General features: G+C 34.7%; 1 pseudogene; it reads right to left on the reverse strand.

The window, feature by feature from the left end:
* Positions 1–6,028: 6,028 nt before the first annotated feature.
* Positions 6,029–13,275, reverse strand: part of LOC143272640 (anoctamin-3-like) — a 152,030-nt pseudogene continuing 144,783 nt past the window's right edge.

Raw genomic sequence — 13,275 nt, forward strand, 5'->3', positions numbered from 1 at the left:
ACCTTGCCCTTCATTACCCCCACTCACATCCAGGTTGTTCATGTAGATCTCATCCATTTCTCTGATAGAACCCATACCTGACAATGCTTAGATGACCAAGAACCTGAGACTAGATGGCCCAGGGACAAAATACTAATGTTCTACAAAGAAAAGAAAGTAGCAATAAAATGACTCTCAGTGACATTCTGCTATAAGCATAGATAAGTGCCTTGCTCAGCCATCATCAGAGATTTCCTCCTGCAGCAGATGCGAACAAATACAGAGACCCACAGCTAGATATTATGCAGAGACTGAGAAACCTCGGAACACTTAGCCCTAACAGAATACCATCATCAAATCCCTCCCCTCAAAGCTCTGAGAACCCTGTGGAAGAGAAGATAAAAGATTGTAAGAGAGAGGATGGAGATTACCATGAAAACAAATTTCTCTAACTCAACAGGATCCCTCAATCTTGTGCCTTTTCTTGGGCTCTTTTCCTTTTTTTCTCCTTTTTGTTTGTTTTGTTTTATTCATTTGTTTGTTTGTTTTGTTTAGTCCTATTGCAATGTGTTAGTTTTTTTCTATCTTCATTATTATATTATATTAAAAATATATTATCCCTTAGAAGCCTGTTTATTTTCTAATGAGAGGCAGAAGGCGGATGCTCCAGAAGGAATGGAGGCAAAGAGGAACTGGAAGGAGTAGAGGGAGAGGAAATCATAATCAAGATATATTATGTGAGAAAAAAATCTATTTTTAATAAAAGGTAAAAATGATAGCAAAAATACAAACAAAAATAAATATGACTGTATTTTGGTTGTCAATATTTTGTAGATCCAAAATAAACAAACTCATGTCTCCAGCTTTTTATCATCTCACTACTTTGTAACAAACACAAAGGAGCTTAATAAGATAGTAATACAAATCAACACAGAGCAAAACAGTCTTTTCCCTGCCTGCCCACCAAGATAACAGCCAGGACTCAACAATGTCTGGCACCTTGAATGGAAAAATATCAGTCTCAAAATTTTGAAAGTCAAGATATTCAGTGCTGCTTATCTTGGTTTAGAATAGAAAGTCTGACAAGATCTTAATTATAGTGTGACAGCAGCAGTGGTAATATAATACCAAAAGCACGTAACTGAAGAGTTTGCAATGCCTTTTAAAACACTCCTTGTACTAAAGGTTAAAGAATATGTATTCAAAAGAAGCCAAAGTCCCCTCACTGGTCAATAGGGACAGTAAATTTCTTTCCTTTTGTGCATTTCTACTTTTGCATATTTTTATGTTTGTTTTGATGGAGGGAGGTGTCTGTATCTCATAGTAAAACTTTATGAAGTTTTGAAATTATGACAATGTGCTCCATGGGTCTAATCTGAGCAGTAACTATTGAGTGATTATTTTCCAATATTTTTTTTTTATTGAAAATAGATTCTTTCTCAGACTATATATCCTGATTATAGTTTCCCATCCCTCCACTCCTCCCAGCTCCTTCTCACATTCCCTCCTCTTTGGACTCCCTCCCTCCCATCTCCTTCCCACTTCCTCTCCCTATTGGACCTGCTCCCTTTCTGTCTATCATTAGAAAGAATTTGCTTCCATTTGTTCATTCATTGCAAAAGAACGGCTTTCTTTCCAGGACACCTTTAACTGTAATCCAGCCTCTCCTCTGAGCCACATCACTTATTGAATAGTATATAGGAAAATCCCCCAAAGAAGCAGAGAAGGAGTAAGGTCTCAAAGCTGAGGTTTATATAGGATCATGTTGCCTCTCAGCATCAGAATGATTCTGTAAAATCCTGAAACAAGCCTGTGATCAGATCATATGGTTTCTATCTACAGTGTTTGTTTTGAAAAACAAGAGAATTCAGAAATTTCAAATCAAAGAGTTTGATTAGTCAACTCCAGTGCAATGGAGTTACTTTTTTTCCCAGGAAAAAATACTATATATATTTTAATATTTTAAAGAGAAATACAGGGAAACTAACATTTATGATAATATATACAATTTTATATCAGCAATAGCTGTTAATATGTACTTCCTAGTAGCCAGGTCATTGCAAAAAGATTAAGAAAAGGAGAACAAAATGCTGAGTTTTGATAAAGGAATCTCTCTTTTTAAAGATTTGTTTAATTATTTTATGTGTATGTACATGAACCTGAGTGTATGCATATGTACCATCTGCATGTAGACATCTTTAGAGGCATTAGAAGATGGTGTCAGATCCTCTGGGGCTAGAGTTAGGGTGGTTGAACCCAAATCAGGTCCTCTGCAAAGAGTAAGGCTCTTAACTGCTGAGCCCCAACAAGGTATTCTTTGTGTTTTGAATTTGATTATATAGAGTTAAATTCAATGTTGTACTTGTGAAAAACAATGCATTATTTGTAAGAATAATTCATTCCTTTTTCTAATTTTATGTCACTCTTCTTTAAACTGTGATCACATTTTTGATATGGTTTATTTTTGCTAAAAACCAGTTTGCTGATATTTTTAGATTATTTAATCCATATTGGAAAAATATCTTTAATAAGGAGATAAGAACTCAATCTTGGACATATTCAAAAGAATTTGCACATAAAACTATAAAAATGACATTTTAATAGCACTTCTGTTATACTAAAAACAAAACAAAACACAGACACTGCAGTCCTATTATTTATCTCCACTGTGCATAGGCATTTGTACTTTTACAAAGCAGGACAAATAAATTGGAGAAGTCTCTTCATAGCTCACCTTACTTGACTTTCATTCATTGTAACTAATCCGTAGAAGAAAACACACAGGCCAACAACCGCTGCAGGAATCAGCATGCCAGTATACCATCCCAGCCATGCGAAGTACAAACCAATCTTCTCACCAAAGTATAGCCTGCACAAGAAAGCCAGTCTTCAGTTTGAATTAACGCAACATAAATGACCCAACAATCTCCAATCCCACAACTAGTGACGATATCAGATGTAAACTGAGGCCTCTAGTCCATGTACTTGTCAGCAATACTAGGGTATCTGACCCTGCTGGCTGTTAATGACTCTCACAATGGCAATGATGTGTTTCTGTAAACTTGGCCACTAAAGGGACAGTATAAGACCAACTTTCAACAGTACCTATTTCTGGTCCAACTTTCTCAAAATAGTTTTCATAACCCAATTTTTGCCTTTCTCCATCTTCCTAATAGTATACCTTTTTAGTCTTTAATGGAGCTATGTTTTCCTGAGAATAAAAAGAAGAGAAAAAAAAAATCAGTTGGCCATCTGATTGGATTCTCAGTTCAGGGCAAGATGTGTCTCCACTTGAGACACTGACATGCTTATGCTACAGTCTGCCTGGTTATATCTCACCTTCTTCCACTGAAGCTTTATTCTGCTTGTCGGAAGCACATTTCCTTTTATTACCACTGGCCTCTAACTAAAACAAAACATTTCCCTTTTCCTGTAACGGGTATTTGTCTTCTTCTTCATATTGTTTCTTCCAGGCAGCTTTACTCTCTAACCCTTGTTAGGTGTTTTGTGCTTGTTCCAATGCCTTAGTGTCATCAGACATGATGCCTTATAACTTTCCTTCATACCACAATTCAGTGTTACACTCACAACATTTAAGCCCATTGAAGTGAGAGCTGTGCATTTATTGCTTCATTACCAACCACTGTTAGAAGAGCAAATGAAACTAAAGGAATTAAAACCTTATTAGTCTTCAGTTGATATGAAAGTGGCAGATTAATGAGGCAGTTCTAAGATCTACTCAGCTGTTCTCGCTTCACTCACTCCAATGTTGCTTTTTTATAGTTCCATAATTTATAAAGGGCTGATAGAAATAATTTTACATTCCCTGATTTCCTTACTCCTGTGAGGTCTCCATTTTCTAAAGCTGGTTAGTTAACATAACCCTGCCCACAGCTACACTGTTAAAGATTGATGCTTCACAGTGATTGTTGCTGGGAAGAAAATTTAATTATTAGTTTTCATTAACAAGGCTTCCCTTTCTGCATTGTGAACAATGGGATATCTTTATGAGGATGGGGAGAGTAGTTGCAGGGACTGACCTGCTCATAAGACACTAATGCATTAACCTGGTATTTTGTTGTTGTTGTTGAAGTTAATGTAAGTTAATATTATTAGGCTAAAATATGTTCTAAGTCAAAGCAGGCTTCAATGTGTGTCAGGGGGTGGAGAAGCTAGCTGCAGACAAAGAAAAATGGCCAAAAATGACCTTGCCCTGCAACACCGGTATTTGCAACTATCTACAATAATTATTCCTTAGAGGTACAACAAAATCCTGCAGAAGAAAGAGAACAAAGGGATACTATTGCAGCAGTTCCCCACTACTGCTCAACCAAGGCCATTCTCTTTGTGTCTCTTTTATTTAAAGCTCCCCCTGTGACATTTCAGTTGATGATCTATCCCTTGCTGAAATAACTTCTATCTCCAAGTAAACCCTGGTATCTATAACTTTAGAAATAATCATTTATTTCAACAACTTTATTTTTTAAGTTTAAATCCCTTTCATACCAATTATTAGAATTGTTTGAAATGTCATATCCCTGTTTTTGCAGCTGCTGATTTTTTAAAGTATTCCTTTGGATCTAAAATAGTTTCCATGGGAAATTAGATTGAAACTAAATAAGCTTTAGCTATTAAGTGTTTGAATCAATTTTAAAATAGCAAAACAATATAACCGCATCTCCAGAAATTCATTAAAAAAAAAGATGAATTGACAGCTTTTGACACATACATCACATTAAGGTATTTTTATACTGGACATGACAATGGTGATTTGCCTGTGGAAATCCCATCAGCTATGATCAAAAGAACCCAACTGTCACATACCATCCTGCTCTTATTATAGAAAGGAAGCCACAGAAAGACTCATGAACAACTTAACTATAAAGAGTTAAAAGTTCTGAAAATTGTGCTTTGTCCACAATAGCTTTCTGTGGTTGAAGCTGAATGTCCTCCACATCACTGCTTCAGTTTTAGCTATAACTAAGTTCCTAGGCAGTGCTGTCCATTGACATATCACCTGTACTCCTTTACTGTATACCCTTTTCTGGTGGGTCTTTCATGATGCATTATTGCTTAGTCACTTTAACCAACACATATTCTTACAGGAAAATTACCCATCTCTGTGAGTAGTCAAACAATAGTAGCTGGAGAGCCCTGGATGTTTGTAATAGAGACCCCATTTATTCATAAAAGATGCTTGCTTAATTTACCTGAAGCAATAATAGCAATGCTGCCTGTAGATAAGAATAGTAACTCAGCCGGGCAGTGGTGGCACACAACTTTAATCCCAGGACTCAGGAGGCAGGGGCAGGTGGATCTTTGTGAGTTTGAGGTCTACAGAGTGAGATCAAGTACAGGCACCAAAACTACCCTGCCTTGGGAAAAAAAAGTAATTCACACTGAAATGCTACTCAAAAACTATCATCTTAGTTCCTAAAAAACATTTTTATGAGCCAGCATGTCTTACTATATTGTGCCCACAGATTTCAAAAATAATAATGCTTTACTTTAATACATTAGAATAATGGAATTTGTCATGGTTGACATAGTAAGAAAATGTCTTGATTCTGGATATACTCAACAACTAACATTTGCTGAGTATTCATCCTGTGTATCTCCAAGTGCTTACTCCACTTACTATCCTGTGACCCACAGAGTTCACCACTGTGGACCTTATCCACTCTGTTTTTTCAAAACTTCTGACTTCCAGACAGGCTTGTTGGTTTCAAGATCTATATGGTAGATGGTTTCCTTTCTCTTGGGTCGTGGTTTGTCTACAACTGCTTTCTTCCTCAGGTCACAGCTTGTATCTGTTACCTCCTTCTATGGGTTAGTATTAATTGGTTCTGGCAAGTCCTTCCTCCTCCTATGTCTTTAAGATAAGGTTTAATAATCACTTCTAGTTTTTACTAGTCCCTGAGCATGTCATTAGGTGTTGGCTTTCATGATCCCACTTCCCACTTCTGTATCTTCTTTCTTACTGATTTCCCTTCAAGAACTCCTTCAGTGATCTGTATTCTACTGACACACTGACTAATACAGTTGTGAGCTATTCTTCATATTCTGTAAACAGATAAAAATATCAACACATATAGCTTAATAATATGTGTTTTTCTTTTATCCTATAGATATTCATCATTAGCTAGCAAATCGGAATAGTATTAACATTCATTTCATGCTTTTTATATAAACAATGTTTTCTGCACTAAAATAAATTATGTAAATTTCAAATATAAATACTCCAAACATAAAACTGAATCCAGGCATGATGCTGTATGCCTTTTATCGCAGCATAGGCAGACAGAGTTCTGTCAGTTCAAAGCTAGCTTTGTTTACACAGTAAGTTTCAGGGCAGACAGGGATACACAGTGAGACTCTGTCTCAAAATAAATGATAGATAGATAATAGATAGATAGATAGATAGATAGATAGATAGATAGATAGATAGATAGATAGACAGACAGATGATAGAGTTAAGAGCAACTACTCAATAGAAAGTGCTCACAAAAATAGAGAGAACATCTGTTTGGAAGACACATATAGCCAGTCCAGTGCATTACCAAGTTCTACACCTACAAATTCTACTATCCATAGATCAAAGTTGTGTCTTCATTAAACATGCATGTTCTATTTTTGCCATTCATCCCTAAATAATATAACATATTAACTATTTCCCTAACATTCACATTGTATTAGTTATTATGAAAACTCTAGGGATGATTGAAAGTATGCTGAAGTATATATGTACGTTATGTCTAAACACACACTATATAAAAGGAATATGGGTACCATGGAGTGTGTCATTTGAGAGGAGTTTCTGGAACTAATTCTTTGTGAATACTGACAGCCTGCCACATACACACAGGTGATATGTTATCTGTTTTCCTATCTGCCTTCATATCTGTTGAATGCTTCTTTGTTTTGATTTTTTTTCATAAGGTAGTCCATTGTTCTAGCTCCATTGTAAAATGCTTATGATGAAATTGAGCAATGAGATACTAGAAGACTTGGAAGTATGAAGAACAAATAAACAATCCAGGATAATTTTCCTCCCCCTAGTATTCCTCAGAACCTGGTATTTTGGGTGTGTACTACATATGGCACCATTTCCCCTCCAGGGTGCTGGTCACTTCCTCTTGCTATCAATCTCTGATTGACTTAAAGACTCTTTTATTACCTTTCACACTCACTCCATAACCAATTCCTGGCATTGAGTTCCTTCCATTGAAAAGTCATGCAGTGTTTTTTGTTGTTGTTGTTGTTGTTTTCTGTAGAGAGTTTCTAAACTGAAATAGCTGTGATAAGAAATAATTTCAAGGCTAGGAAAATGGCAATAGACCAGTTTTCTCATTATTACCAGCCAGTCCATTTACAGCACCTGAACAAGTCCAGAGGCTGATGCTTGTACCACATTCCCCAGCGTGCCCAGCGCTCATACAACAGATGCCTGTTATTCTGCGGTCCATGGGTTTTGATGGGTAGGCTACTCTTATAGGCTCCCTGAGAGAGATACAACAACGTAAATCAGAATCCATTTTCTTAGTGAACTTTGAACTGAATAAGAATTAGTTTATCCCTAACAAGGAAATGTATCAATATATAAAATAATTAGAGGTTACATACTCAAGCTTACTACTGGAATGGTAAATACCTTTATCATTGGAAATATGATAGTTCTGTGAAAATAGTGTTTTAAATAATTTTTCAAATAATTTGGGCCCATTTTACTTAAGTAAATGAGAAAATGAGACTTCATATTTCACTGTTTGGATCAGGATCTTTTAATTAAAAATGATAAAATTATTGTAATCTTTCATTGATAAATTGAATACCATTTAGATTTAAGAAGTGAGCTAGATACAGAAAAGTTCTCTTTTACTTATAGATTATAAGAGAACAAATATTTGCTTAAAACGAATGGGATCATGACCTTTAGAGCCACCTATGTGTTTAGATCCTAGGGTCTTGTAAATTTACTTTTAATATTTCAAAATTTAAGCATTTAAAACACAATGTTTTCTTTCAAATGGCCTTCATATGGTTGAGTGTTCCCTAATCACCACGGATGAGATTATTTATGAAGCTTTCTTGAAACTTTGAGATCTGGTTTGCAAGTGTCTTCAGGCTGCAAGGGGATAACATGTTCATGCCATCTCTGACACTTTAATAAAATAGAAAAAAAATAGTTAGGGACAGGGTGATACACATTCAAAGTACAAGCCCAAGATATCCTCCCTAAGATAGCCCAAGTTTTTAAAACTTAATAATTGGAAGCCAAAGAAAAAAATGAAAAACCATCTTGATTTCAAGTGCAGAACATCCACTTGGAATAGTATTTGCTCTTGAAACTAGATTGCTGCCTGCCTGATACTTATCAAAAGGATGAATAGCAAAATTGCTGTTCTTTTGCAGTCAGTGCTAATAATTCTAATATATGGCATTCACCCAGATTTAGTGGTCAGACCATATATATTTCTAGATGCTAAAATTTAGGGTACCTAGGACACCACTGTGCAACCTGCACTTAACACCGACTACTACACCGCTCTAGCTTGACAGTGACAAGAGGGGAGCTGCAAGGGAGAACTGGGTGAAGAGAAAGCTCTGACCTACTCATGCACTTGTGAGCCTTTCTGAAGGCTCACATATTGTCAGTGGTCCCTAATCACACCTTGGATTGACCTTCCTCCATGATCCATCCTTGAAAGAATTGTATATTTGACTCATGTCTTGGACAAAGTTTTCTCATACATATATACGTTTGGCCTATTGATTTTACCTTTTCCTGTCCGTTTTCCCTAGAAGGATTTGCCATGCTCCTCTAGCTATTGTCGTTTTTGTAAGAAAATAAAAAAAAAAACTCTCAACTATGAATAAAAATTATGAGACTGAATATAGGAATCAATCAAAAAGGAAGACATATGCTTTAAAATATCCTTATTAGACTATATATTAATACCATTGACTTCATTTTCTTCTTTGTAAATCTTGCATTTCTCCCATGAGTAAATAGCAATTCAAATCAATAGACAACTCCTAGCCAATTTCATTGTGTCTCAATTATCTTTTGTATATTTACAGTACACAATGGTACTCAATGATACTTTTTATTTCTTTTGTATATTCATGACATACATTTATATTCCAAATACTTTATATACATAAATTAAAAAGACTATCATCAACAACCCAGTTATGACAGCTACCAAATTTCCCATGAGAAACTCAAGTGAACTATCAGTGTACAAGCTAATTATGCAGAGAAAATTACCGTGCCCAAGAGAACAAGCCAAATTTCCTGTGTTAAATGACTCCCTTAGCTGTGCTTCTCTGATCACTTTAGTTTACCACCATTTTAAATGGTGTTTAATTTTTCTAAGCTGTGTTCCTTTATATCTAAAGAGAGAATAATGTTTACTTCTTTCTGCACAGGCAAAATCATGGTAAAACATGTGCTGGTTCAGCACATGAAATATATGAAAAAAATGCTCATGATTATTATTCCTAACTTTTTATTGTAAGTGGGTATTTCATGAAGATCAATAACACTTCCTATGCTTATAACTGTCTTTGACGTTTTACTTTCTTGTACCTGGATTATATATGTTTATAATGGAATTAATCTTATTGTCAGTACCACAGGGTTGTTTCAAGTGAGAGATAGTCCATACTTATCTCATTGACAAATACAACATTTCCAATTCATTTTATCTACTAACAATTATATGGGGCTGCAAATTCCTCATATGCATTAACTTTTGAGCTCATTGCATTAACTTTGGAAATCAAGGAATGATGGTTTTTGAAAGGACAGAAGTAAAACTTCTAATTTATTTTAAGATGTGACACAGTTAAAAAAAATAAACTAAGGGTGTGAATAGCAGGGGCCAAGGAGGTGTTCAACAGATGCTCTTTTCATTGTTCAGGGCCATCCACATCTTTCTAGTTAAAACTTGGAGCAAGATAATAATCTGTCTAGAAGTGAGGTAGGTAATGCATGGAGGTTTTGATTGTGGTCTTGTTTTTGACTTTCAGGTATTCTAAAATAGTGAATACAAGTCATGAACCTGCCTTATTCGGAAGGAATGGGCATTTCAAGCAGGATGAATCATGATGTATTGTGTTGGAACAGAGAGTAGTTAGGATATTAAACTGCTCTGGGGGAGGCTGGGGTTCTTCCCATAGGGAAAACTGTAGACATGTTTTGGAGTTGATGGGCCACTGTGAGGCTAAAGGATGGTAATACTGTCTCGGTGAACTGTTCTAGATGTGAGTACACAGATCTAAATGAATGAAATTGTTCAGGCACTGTCATGGTTTCAATGAGAAATGTCTCTAATGGTCTCAGGCATTTGGAAACTTGGCCTTCAGTTGGTGGAGCTATTTGGAGAGGTTTAGGAGGTATGGCTAGGAGAGATGGGGTTTGAGAGTTTATGGTCTCATCCTAGTTCCTATCCCTGCTTGGTTCTTACTGCTCAAGAAGTGAGTTCTTGTTGCGTTGCTCTAGCCACCATTCTTGCTGCTTGCTGCCATTGTACTTGGTCATGGACTCTAATCCCTAGAAACCGAAGCCCAAATAAACTTTTCTTCCATAAGTTACTTGTTGTGGTGTTGGATCACAACAACAAAAAGTAACTAATACTGTCTCCGAGAATGAAAATATTTTGTTTTGTTGAATGGAAAATATCTTTCAAAATTACCTCATGTGGGGGGAATGCTGCTATGTATGAGCCATTATTTATAAGTTTACGGATACCTAGAAATAGAACAAAGATCTGAGTCAATTTCAATGAAGGTTTTCCCTTAAAACATGTATTAATGCACAGAATTATTTTAAGACTTAAAGCAATTCAAATGACTTCCATATCCACGTCAACTATAGGAATAGTAATTTTGAAAAAGAGATTGGTACTCAGCCTAGGTGTGTGTCCTTGCCACATTGTTTACAAGACGCCAACACAAGGTTTCATTTTACCAAATCACACCATGATGAGTGGTGTACTGTTAATTTCCACTTCTTGGGATCACATGAACCAAGAAAACCTTTTTATCTATCCCCCACCAAATACAACAAAATTTAGTCAAAGAGGAATTTTCTACTCCTGACATTTGACAGAAAATATTGTTGGATCAAGAAATGTTTGTTTATGCTAAATTGAAAGGATGTAAAATGTCACACTAAAATCTGTCATCTTGGTGAAGGTACTGTGAGATTTTCTTTTGAGAATGAGCAATGAGAAAAACTTTCTGGAGAGCAACGTTTGTTACAATGTTATTTATTATCATGCAAGAAAGAAATATTTGTACACCTGAAATATGGAACCTTTTATAATGTTGCAAACAAAATTATATAAAGTGCACAGTAAATAATTGTAGTTTAGTGAGTGCTTATCTTAGACTGTTCTACAGGAATTTGCAACTTATTTTCATGTGATACATAATGACGAGAAAATAGTTTTAAAAGTAGAAATGCATATACAATACACATTTATATTTTGAAATAATGCATTTTTTCTATAAATTCATTACTGATAACTGTGACTAGGAATACTTTTTATTTTATTTTTGTTCTTCTGTGTTTAGCATATTCCCAAAAAGAATATGGTACTTTTAAAAAATAATTTAAAATGTCATTGAATTGTGTAAGCACAATTTTCCATCATAAGAAAAATTTCAGCTCATGTTCTGGGTATTTTAATTTTTGTTTCTTTAGAAAATTTTTCATTGTTTTGGGTAAAGTTTTAGTGTCTAAGGCAACTATTTTGATTGCTCAGTTACAAATGAATTGTTAGTCAGAAAAAACTAGACCATGAAGATTCTTCTTTACAAAGTAAACATGAAACATGCTATTTTTTTAAACTAGTGTTGTTCTTCATCCTAGCGTAATCAGGAAATGATGGTAATAGATTCCAATGGGTTGTCAGTTTTGAACTTTGAAGAATTTAGAACAGTTGGCTAACTGATTTCCTCATTTCTTCAATTAAGCTTCACAATTGTCAATGTGTATGTTAGCTTTGTTTTGTTTTCAATTCTATGTAAGGCTTTCAATTTTATTCATCTTGTTCTAGTTGCACACCTCTCAATTTTCTTTCATATTACATATGTACTAAAATGTTAACCCCATCAAATGACACAAAGTTTCAAAATTTAATAAGTTAAAATAAGTGGCCATTTAATATTCCAGAAACAATCTCTCATTAGGTTACTTACATATTCTTCTAGACTTTCATTTATTTTTATTTCTATGTATTAAGAAAATGGAATCACACTAGACTAATAGTTTTGTAAATTGCTCTTCTTTACTTATTGAATCATGAGGATCTTTCAAAGCCAATTCGATCTAGAAACTAATTTTAATTTCTGTGTATAAAATCTGTGTCATAAAGTGTTTAACATACAGCACATAAGAAATAAAATTAAATCCTTTAATTAAAAACTGTATTAGTTTAGGATAAATTTTGTTCTTAAATATTTGCATAGTTCACATTTGATACAGTGGCCAAATGCCCTCAAAAATAATTTTATGAAAAGTAGCAATATAAAATATTCACATAATTTGTGTCTAATGTGTTATACATCTCATAATTAATGAGTGAAAGTATCAAATTTCATTTGTTATAACACTCTACCTCTGTATATCTTTTTTAATATTTTAAACTATGTCTGTAAAATAATGTTCTTACCCACTTTTGATATTCCATTTTCATATTTGGTGCGCTCCAGCATGTGATAAACTATCCTGCTTCGAGTAGCATTGCTGAAGAAGGTGTCCTTATTGTTTATTATAAAGCTGTTAGGATGAAGGGATTGGTTTTAATATTTAGAATAGAACACAAAATCTAGTCAAAATTATAAATTCCTGGGTAACACCCATCTTTCTGTCTCCGTAATCAAAGGCAGTGAATGTAAAATATTCTAGGGTAAGAGTCATCATTTTTAACAAAAAATCAACTGACAGATGAAAAGAAATACAGTAAAAGCAGAGAATGATCAAATATTCCTTTTAGCATCTTCTTTCAGTTTGTAAAGAGGTCTTGATATTCTCATATGTCTTGTTCATCATAGAGTAAGAATAAAATTTACCATTTACTGGCTGGGGTTTGTACCTCCTCAAGCAATGTTGCTCCAAATAGGTTTCATTAAAAATTGAGATTATCTCCCACACAACACTTTCCATTCTATCTTACTCAATTTTCAGAGTTTAGTGGTGTCCCATAGTTCCCCTTTTCTTTTCCCTGATACAAAAGGTCCCTGTGTAGAAAGAGTATCAAGGGGCTGTGGTAATATATTGTGTCC

This window comes from Peromyscus maniculatus, chromosome 4, assembly GCF_049852395.1.
Source record: "Peromyscus maniculatus bairdii isolate BWxNUB_F1_BW_parent chromosome 4, HU_Pman_BW_mat_3.1, whole genome shotgun sequence".
In the NCBI taxonomy this organism is placed as follows: Eukaryota; Metazoa; Chordata; class Mammalia; order Rodentia; family Cricetidae; genus Peromyscus; species Peromyscus maniculatus.